Here is an 11,552-nt window from a genome sequence, read left to right on the forward strand (position 1 = left end):
TACCAACTGAGCTATATCCCTAGCCCTGTAATGCTATATCTTGAGCTAGACTTTAAAATAATTTACAAATCAATTTTTTGACAGTTTTTAATATCCTATTTTCTACCAAAGGTTTCTACCTAAAAATTCCAATTCCACATTGCCATTTCATTTAATTGTTGACTTAATGAGTACAATGGATATATAAATGGACAAATGTTAGGTAAAGAGGCAGGAAGAGAAGGACCTGATTATGGTAGCAATTCTTAGCTGTATCTTCTCTTATTATTGACCTTCGTGGAAAACACAAGATCCCTGTGTCCCTGAGAACACCTACCCAAGCCCTTGGTTTAAATTGAAATCTGCCTCCCCTGATTACAATGCTTACCTCTTAGGAGTGACCATTATCCTCTCATGTTTTAAGAACTCCTCAGTTCTTATCAGAAATAACCTCTCTCTCAATCTCACTACTGCTTATCCTCTGGTAGAAAGATCTTTCTTCTTTGAGGTTTATGCTAGTTAGCTCTTCCACATAATTATTTTTGCTATCTACTGAATTTTTATTCATTAAAGATTTTAGCACCTGCCTCCCCTCTCCACCCAACGCTTAGCACATTCCTAGGAGATTTTAATGTCCACAGGCATGATTCATCCAATGCACTGACTCCCACCTCCATCACCTTCTCTTCTACTCTATCTCACCCTCAATAGTTCTCTATAAAATATCCTCAAAACTGCCCAACCTCCAAAATCACAAAAATAAATATCTCTGTCCTGATTTTCTAGCTTTCTTTTTGGACTACTCCCAACATAAAACTTCTTCAACTCTGCTGGCACCTCCAACAGAATTGGACTCTCTTGCTTCTTCTATATTTATTAACCCTTATTTTCTTTTTCTTTCCAATTAAGCAAAAATTCATAGCCTAACTTTAAGGCCACTTTCTTGATAAATCCTTAAATTTCTTTGTCACTCTCTACCCTCTTGTCTCACCTAAGTGGAAATTGTACAATTATTGGTTCCCATTTATTCCCACTTATTAAACCTACTGGTTTCTCAGGGATAAAGTTATATAATCAAGTATCTTAGTCACTCTCTTTATTTCTATTTTAATTTTTCTCCACTCTCTTTAAAACTTATTCCCCTTTTGGTCTCAGCAAATGATCTCACATCCTGCCTAAAAGAAACACAGATCAGCAAGTTGGTGGAATAGAAAATCCCCCAGTCTTATCTCCCAACAGCAACAATAATTCTGCAGCCATCTATGGATAAAAGTGTCTTTTTGAGAGCTGTGGGACTCAGGTAGGAGAATGTGAAACCCTGGTTATCCCAAGACTTGGGAGGGGGTTTTGAGAAGCCAGACTCACATTCAGGAAGCAGACTCACTGATCATGGTCCCAGCTGCACACTTGTGAACTGGTATATGGTCCCATGTGGCTTTGACACTGCTACCAGAACCATCTGCCAAAGGACTCAGGAGGGATAGACTCACCAATCTCATGGATCCTTAAATAGAACTGCAATTTGGCTTCATTAGCTCTCAGCTATAGTCTAAGAGTTGTCCTGTCTATCCAGTGACTCATCTATAGATGTCTGAAGACCTCAAGCTCTGTTGTAGAATCCAAAGTAGCCTGTGACTCAGTTCTAGCCCTTCTTAACCACTATCCAGAGCCAGCACTGAATGTTCAGGGAACCTCACAGTGACCCATCAGGAGTACTTACAAGAACTCAAAGCCATATTTGTCCACATACCTGGTAACAGGTCCACCATTTGTGAACCCTGCAGTAGACCTTCATCCCAGTACCAGCCTGGCTTACCAAGGATCCCAGAGGCAATCAGTCTATCCAGGGACTAGATAGACCCATGCTGCTTGAAACCCTCATAACAGACCCTCCAACCACAGATCCCACTGCAGACCTTAATGCAGTCTTGTTATCAGTTCCAACCCCACTCAACCACAAACCCAGAGGTAACCCCATGAACTTGGGAGGACCAACAGGTGAAGGTCTTTACTTGCTGAAGTGCATCTATAAAGACTGGAAGATGTATTTGCCCCTTCATATGCATAGATACCAATGTGAAGCTACAAAGATAACAAAGAATAATATAACCACAAAAAGAAACTAATAAAGCTTCAGTAATCACCCCCTTCCCCAAATACAGATGAATGAATTGTCTGAAAAAGAATTCAAAGTAATTTTATAGGAATTCAATGAGATGCAGGAAAACAGAGATAAAAGACTACACAAAATTAGGAAAATAATATATAAACAAAACGAGAAGTCAACAAAAAAAGTAGAAACCATGAAAAAGAACAAAATAGAAACACTGGAGATGAACAGTACAGTGATAGAATTGAAAAATTCATGGGAGAACTTCAACAGCAAACTCAATCATACAAAAGAATTAGTGAACTCAAAGGTTTGTCATTTAAAATTATTTACTGAGGAGTGAAAAGAAAAAAGAATGAAGATGACATAGATACTATGGGAGACCACCAAGCATACAAACACATGAATTATGAGAATGCTAGAAGTAGAGAGAAAGTGGAACCAAAAGCTTATTTAAAGAAATGATGGCTGCATGGAAGATGGAAGGAGACTCTCATTGTTATACAAAATTACATATAAGAGGATGTGAGGGAAAAGGGAGAAAAAGAGAGAGAGAGAGAGAGAGAGAGAGAGAGAGAGAGAGAGAGAGAGAGAGAGAATGAGTTACAGTAGATGGGGTAGAGAGAGATGATGGGAGGGGAGGGGAGGGGAGGGGGGATAGGAAGGGGATAGGAAAGGCAGCAGAATACAACCGACACAAGTATGGCAGTATGTATAAACGTGGCTGTATAACCAATGTGATCCTACAATCTGTACACGTGGTAAAAATAAGAATTCATACACCATGTGAATCAAATGTATGATATATGATATGTCAAGATCATTGTAATGTTTTGAGCAACCAATAAAAAAAAAGAAATAATGGCTGAATTTTTTTCAAATCCTGGAAAGCATATGGACATCCAAATTCTTGAAGGATCCCAAGAAATATTAGACCAAAGAGTAATACTTCAAAATATATTATAAGCAGATTGCCAAAAGTTAAAGATAAGGCAATGACTGTGAAAGAAGCAAGAGAAACGTCACTTGACACACAAGGGAACATACATAAGGCTAATACTGGATCTCACAGTAGAAACCAGCAATGTTATCCTTCAGAAATGAAGAAGAGAGAAAGGCATTTCCAGACCTACAAAAGCTCAGAGAGTTAATCACTATACAAGCTAGCTACCATACAGGAAGTGCTAAAGAGAATTCTTCAGGTTGAAATTAAAGGACTCTAAATAACAGAATGAAAGCATATGGCAGTATAAGCTTACTGTTTCATTTCCAACCCAAATGGTAAGAAACTAGAAATAAATAATAGGGAATTTTGAAAAATTCACAAATATGTGGAATATTAAACAACACACTCCAAAATAACCAATGTGTCCAAGAAGAAATTTTTAAATAGTTTCTTGATAATGAAATGATAATAAAAACATAACATAAAAAACATGGGATGCAGTAAAAGCATTTCTAAAAGGGCAATTTATAGCAACAAATATTTATAATTAGAAAAAATAAATGATTTCATATATGCTACACCTCAATGAGTTAGCCCAAAGTCATAATAAATAAGGAAATAATAAAGATTAGAGAAAAATAAATGAAAGAGCTAGAAAGACAATAGAATAGATTGACAAAACTAAGAGCTTTTATTTTTGGAAAATATAAACAACACTGACAAATCTTTAGCTGGATTAACCAAAGAATAAAAGGACTCAAATACTTAAAATTATAAATGAAGGATACCACAGAAATAAAAAAAAGGACTTCTATGAGCAATTATACACAAACTGAATAATCCAGGAGAAACAGGTAATTTCCTAAACATATACAACTTCCCAAGACTTAATCATGAAAAAAAAAAAATAGAAAATCTGAACAGAGACATTTGTGACAACATAGAGGAACCTGGAGGATATTGTGTTAAATGAAATAAGTCAGGCACAGAGAAAAAAACACCATATGTAATTTATGTGTGAAATAAGAAAAAATAGAACTCATGGAAGCAGAGAGTAGAGTGGTAGTTACCAAAGGCTGGTGAGAGGTGGAGTAGACAGAGAAAAGGGAGACCTTTGTCAAAAGGTACAACATTTCATTTAGATAGGAAAATGGTGACTACAGTTAATAACAATTTGTTCCATGTCTCAAAACAGCTAAAATAAAGGAATTTTTTCACCACAAAGAAATGACAAAAACTTGAGGTAATTAATGAATGTGCTAACTAGTTTGATTTGATCATTCCACAGTGCATACATAGAAATGGCCAACAGGTATATAAAATGGTGCTCAACACCATTATTATTCAGAAAATGCAAATTAAAATCACAATGAGAGATCACTTCATGAATGTTAAGATGGCTATTATAAAAAAGACAAGAAGAAACGTGCTTACAAGGATGTGAAGAAAAGGGAACCCTTGTACACAGTTGGTAGGAATATAAATTGGTATACTCATTATTGAAAACAATATTGAGATTCCTCAAAAAATTAAAAACAGTACTGCTACACAATTCAGTAACATCACTTCAGGGTATATATCCAAGAGAAATAAAATCAGTATCTTGAACATATATTTGCACCCCCATGTTTACTGCAGAATAACTCACAATAGCCAAGATATTAAAATAACCCATGTCCATTAAAGAATAAGTTAATAAAGAAAATGTGAACACACTCAATTGAATATTATTAAAAAGGAGATCCTATTATTTGTAACAACATGGTTAAACATAGAGGACATTATTCTAAGTAACACAAGACAGACCCATAAAGACAAATATCACGTGATTTCACTTAATGTAGAATCTAAAAAAGTCCAACTCATAGAAGCAGAGAGCATAATGGTGGTTGCCAGGAGCTGAGATTTAGAAGAAATGAGGAGATGTTAGTCAAAGGATATAAACTTTCACTTACGAGATAAATAAATCTAGTGTGCCATATATGTGGTGATAAATGTGTTAACCTGATTGTGTTAATCATTAGAGAATGATACGTATAGATAGCAGATAATCATGCTGTATACTTTGAATATATGCAATTTTTTATTTGTAAATTACCTTTGTTAAAATTTAAGCGAAAGATATGTCATCAAATGGAAATGGCCTCACATTTTTACCAAGCAAACTTCTTTCCAGTGAGGAGGCAACTATCTCTATTTTAGGGCCACCTCCTCTGCTTGGCATTAAATCTCATCCCCTCCAACCTTCTTGGAAAGTCATACAATGGAGTATCTTTCTCTTTCATTTACATTTCTAATCTCTCCCATCCTAACTAGATCCTTTATTAAACTCTCCCTTGATCTTATTTTCTCCAGCTATTATCTTTTTCTTGACTTTCCTTTATAACTATATATAAACATATACACATACTGTCTCCATTTCCTCATTGCCCAACTCTTCTCTCACTATAATCTGGTTTTTGCTCCCTCTACTCCCCTTAAATGGATCTCACTATGATCCTCAGTGATTTCTTTGTTGCTAAATAAAATGGACATTTCTTGATCTTTAATTAACTTCCCCCTGCATATTATAATCTGACCATCTTTCTTTTTGGAATTTTTTTTTTCTTGATTTCCAGAACTCTGCCCTTCCCTGACTCTCCATTCTCTTCTTTCTCCTTTATCAGATCATTTTCAATTGGTGACTTCCCCTACTTTTCTCAAAATTTATGTATATTCTGATCCTGTTTCTATCATAGTGGATGGCAACACTATCCACTCAGTTGCTCAAGCCAAAAATCTAGAATCTGCCTTGTCATCTACATATTCTTTATTCCCCCATATCCAGTCCATCATTAAGTTCCTTTCTTACTACTCCTAAACATCTTTCAAAACCACCAACTTCTCTCTTATTTTTTCAGCTATCTTTCTCATTCAAACTACCATCATTGTCTGGTCTCTCACATACCTATGCTTCCATCCCACACCTAAGACATTCTTAGCTACAGCCAGAAAGAACTAAAAACATTCTCTAGCCAAAATTCCAAAGATGACCCTTGCTCATTCTATAAGCTTCACCTTGTGAAACTCTCCTCTTTCCTTTATTTTGTTTGAGCTGCACTTGGCCTCCTTTCAGTTATATGAATCAGAGACATAGCATGTGATAGTCCCTCAGCCTCAAGATCTCTGCCTCACCTCTTACCTCCATATTTTGATTAGCTAAGGCCTGTTCTTCCTCCATACCTCATTTTAAATTACACTTCTTTAAGAAGTATAATTTTCAGTCACTACATACTCCAATAAGTATGAGGTATATACACAGTATGTATATTTTCCTCACCCCCCCCAACTCTTCATCTCACTATAATCCAGTTTTTGTTCCTTCCACTCCCCTTAAATGGATTTCATTATGATCCTCACTGATTTCTTTGCTGTTAAGTCAAATGGACACTTCTTAATCCTTAATTAACTCTACCTTACTACTGTATATTATGCATCTAAACATATTCCTAGACCCTTCAGAATAGCTCAGGTTTCCCTGTGATCTGTTCTCTTCACCTATCACTTACCATAACTATAATAAATAATTTTTTCCCTCATTAAAGTGTAAACTACATAAATACAGGTTTGGGATCTTGTTTATTCTTCCCTAGTAGAAAGAAAAACCTTTCTAGAACAATTACCTGATATTTTCTCCTGTCTTATCTTTCTGGTTTAATTACTCCATCCTGATTATCTCTTCCATTCAGTAACTGCTTCCTGTCTTAACTTTACAGTTCTGATATTGCATACGATCTTATCTCTCAGTTTTATTTAATGTATCCAGTCTTATCTCCCATGTTCAGTTTTCTATTCTGTCTTATATTTCCCTACATTTATTCCATTTCACCTTATCTTTCTCATTCATTTTTATCCTGTCATATCTTGCCTGCTCATTCATCATATCCTCTTTTATCTCTTTAGTTCAGTTATCCCATCCTGTCCTGCCTCTCATGTTCATTTAGCTCATCCTGTGTTACCTCTTCTTCTTGTTTTTTACATTGTCTCTACCTCTCCCCCCTCCCCTGCCCCTCTCTCTCTCATATCTTTTCTTATCATTCATCCTTAATCACTGCATCTTGACTACTCTATTTCACTCAAGTGAAATGCTCTTTTCTCTCCTGTCAATTATTCCATACTGTCTCATGTTTTACCTTCAGTTACTGCAGCCCATCTTACTTCTCCTCTTTGATTACTGCATCCTGTCTGACCTCTCCTGTTACTCAAGGCAAGTCCAGATTCTAGGCCAATGTTTATTTTACTTGCTTAAAAAAAAGCAGCTGTATTTATTCAAATTTTTCCTCTGAATTTTCCACAACCACAACATATATTTAAGAAAATTTTTATTTTTCCTATCTTTTAGTTTCAGTGCCTTCAAAATCAAGAGGCTATGTTTAAACAGCAAATTTATAGAAATACAAAGTACCCACAAAGAATTTGTAGATTAAAAATGAAAAATATTTATTTTCCATCACAGCTGCCTCTTACGTCTTTATAGTCACCTCTTTTTGATATCCTGCCATTGGGATATTGTATTCTCCTACTTCTAGTTTCAATACTGTAGGAGATGTCAGCTGTCAACAGAGACAGCAGCAATAGTCCAGATTTCTTTTCTAGATTAAAGATACATTAGTTCAACCACTCTATTTCGTTCTTCAGAGTCTCATTGAATAGGCCTATATCTATTAAAGGAATTAAAAAATAATTAATCATTTTCTAATAAAAAATCAGGCTCACAATATTTCACTGGTAAATTCTTCCAAACATTTAATAAAGAAACTATACTGATTCTTCAAGATATCTTCAAGAAAACGGAAGCAGAGAGAACATTTTCTAATTCATTCTATGAGCATGACCCTATACCAAAACCCAAGTAAAAGACATTACAAGAGAAAAGAAAACTACATATCAATATCTCTCATGAACACAGATTTTTAAAATCCTTAACAAAATAGCAAATCAAATACAACAGAATGTAGGAATTACACACCACAACCGAGTGGCATTTATGTTAATCATTCTCTATCCAATACTTCCTCTTCTTACAACTTGCAGACTCAAAATTTCCTATCCTTGTGGTTCTTTGACAACATCAAGAACTTCTATGGATTGACCTCCAGAATTTCCTCATTTTTCTTTTTTCTTTTTTTTTTTTAGAGAGAGAATTTTTTTTAATATTTATTTTTCAGTTCTTGGCAGACACAACATCTTTGTTTGTATGTGGTGCTGAGGATCGAACCCGGGCCGCACGCATGCCAGGCGAGCGCGCTACCGCTTGAGCCACATCCCCAGCCCTCCTCATTTTTCTTATATGCCCATTCTCTTTATTCTCACCTCCTTAAAACTTCATGGTCCAATATATAATTATCACTTTGTCTTAGTTATATTGCACTTGGCTAACAAAATTGTACCTCTGTTAAAACCCAACTATTCCCCTTTTCTGTGGCCACACCTAAGCAATTAAAGTTGATTGAGAAAAACACAACTTTGCCAAACTGATTTCACTGTAACTTCATGATTTTGACTCAGTATTTTGGACAGGTGTGGGACACATCTTTCTCTGCAAAATGAACGCTTTACATCTTCTCTCTGTGTATACACTACATCCACTCCATCAATGACTTTACCCCATACTTCAAGGAGAAAACAGAAGCAAGCAAATAGGGACTCATGCATCCTCTTTCCATCAAATCTGCCTACTATCCTGAGTCTTGCCTTCGCTCCCAGTCTTCTTTTCTAAAACACAAAATGTCCCTGCCCTCATTACAGTCCAATTCTTCCATTTGGCCTCTGAATTCCATCCCTTTTGCCTTGTCTTCCACAATTTGCCCTCCCTATCTCATGTCTTCAATTAAATCTAACTATAGGATCCTTGTCATTAATAATAACACACCTTGTCTCACTCTTCTTTCAACAATATGTCTGGTCTCTACCATCTTGATTCCTTATCTGCCTCCAGATACCACTTCATTTATTGGCTTCCCTTCTCAACAATTTTTTTTCTCTGACCTTTCTTAAGGGACAAAGTATTTGCTGCTAGCTGTTTAATCACCCCTAGGTTTTGGGTTTTCAGGATCCTCAGATATTCCAGAACCAGGATTGCTGTGGTTTTTGTTTTATTCAGATTCCAAATTCCTAACTCACAGAATCCAGGTACATAATAAAATGATGGGTTTTAGACAGTATATTTGAGATATGTGGTTACATGTCACAGTAACTGGAACATGGTCCAAGCCATCATTACATTCCATAAGCACTGTTGCAATATCTACCTTCCCTAACCCTGCTACCTACCCTGGGCCTATCCTTGCTGCCTACAATCTACACTCAACACCAAGATCAGAGTGGTTCTTTTTAACCTTCAGATTACATTGCTCCTTTCCTAAAACTTCATTGGCTCCCCACATCACTCAGATTAAAAGCCCAAGTCCCTACATTATCCTATAAGGTCCTACATTAATCTGGTCCTCCACTTCATCTTTTGCTACTAACTGCTTAGTAGTAGATCATGGGGTACAACATGATGTTTTAAAATATTCATACATTTTGAAATGGCTAAATCAAGCTAACTAACATATATGTTACTTTTTTGTGGTAAGAATACTTAAAATTTACTCTTTTGGTAACTTCAAAATATATAACACATTGTTATTAACTAGCAGCCATGTTGTATAATAAATCTCTTGAACTTATTCCTCTTAACCTAAATTTCATATCCTTTGACTAATATTTATTCAAGCTCCACGCCCACCTCTCAACCCTTGGAAAACACCATTGTATTCTGTGCTTCTATGAGTTCAACATTTTTAGATTCCACTATAAAAATGATAACATGAATTATTTGTCTATCTATTCCTGGTTTATTTCACTTAACATCATGTCATCCAATTTCACCCATATTGTCACAAGTTGAACATATTGAGTGTATTCTTGTTTCTGGACCTCTGCACTTCCTATTCCCTCTATCTGAAATATTCTTCTAGACTTCCATGTGGCTTGCTCCTTCACTTCTATGAACTTCTGCTCAACTTCTGCCACCTTAATATAGAAGTCCTCAGATCTTTCACTCAGTGTAATTTCATTTCCTTTCCCTCTTACTCTACTTTGTTTCCCTTTTAGTGCTTAATACTCTCTGATATACTATAAATTTACTTATACATTCATTTATATATGTCCACCCCCATTGACTATTATTGCCAGGAGGGCATGAACTTTGCCAGTATGCCCTGTGCTACAACAGTACCTGACACACAGTGGACAGTTGATAAATATGTTTTAAAAGACAAATGAGTGAATAACCTCCCCACAAGATGTAAGGAGAGATATGTAGAACACAACAAATAGTTGACTTGAAAATGAATCTACAATATCTTTTCAGTAGTGATGACTCTTTGGAACTCAGAGAAATTTAAAATAAAAGAGCAGTTTGTCTCACTGAATGTCAGGGGTTTTATTGATATTCTGTGTTGCTGGACATCATAGAAGTTAGAACATGAATATCTCCTGCCTGCATCCCAATTTCAATTTCTTAACAAAAATTATATAAATAAAAAAGTAACAAACAACCAAAATAATCTTGTTCCTTGGATATTTCCCAACCATCATCTAACTTCAGCCTTTTACTATCACTTTAACTCCTTGGGAGAAGGGGAGAAGTAGCATTCCATTGTGATCTTTCACAATTATTAAGAAGTACTTATCTTGGCGCCCCCTGGTGATACTGCCTAAGCAATTTACACATAAATGTGTGTATGAATAAAATAAGATTATATATAAAATCCCGTACATATTATAGTAATCTAAAATATATATAATATCATTCAATTCATACAATCATGTTATTTTAAAGTATATTATATTTCTACCAGATTTATACTTTTGATAAATAAAGAAGTTCAAGATCACAGAAACCTGTATTTCCTAATTTGTGAGGACAATAGGGGGGAAATGCCAGAGAGAAACTTTTATACAGACTGCTTAAATATAGTATTCATAATAACTCTCCTAATCTCGATGAATGTTGTTCTTCCCTCTCATATCTAATCATAAAGTACCACACAAATACAAGAAAGCTTATTACTCATTTCCTGTATTTTCTACTTAGACAACCCTAAGAGAAGCAAATATAAGGGAATTGTCTCCTTCCTCATTCAGTGTTACTTCTCTTCTTTCATCTAAAGCTCTGCAAGATTCTCTGATAAGCTCCTGGTGGTCCACACTAGTTGCCACTAGAACGTCATTGTCTTGTTTCAGACTTTTAAGATCTGAACGATTGGTCTATGTGCATCTCATCAAAGATCTGATTTCAGGTAGAGAATCCTTGTTAGCTATATTTCTGTAATTCACCCTTTGGGTCTTGGTCTCATTCAAATATTTCTCTTTCATCTTTCAGTACAAATGTAGTATGTTTAGTAAACAGTCATGTCTATGACTATATATCAAGTTCCAAAAGAAGTAAAAATAAATGAATTATGAAAATCTTAGCAAAAATCTAAACAA

The sequence above is a fragment of the Urocitellus parryii genome, chromosome 7 (genome assembly GCF_045843805.1).
Source record: "Urocitellus parryii isolate mUroPar1 chromosome 7, mUroPar1.hap1, whole genome shotgun sequence".
In the NCBI taxonomy this organism is placed as follows: Eukaryota; Metazoa; Chordata; class Mammalia; order Rodentia; family Sciuridae; genus Urocitellus; species Urocitellus parryii.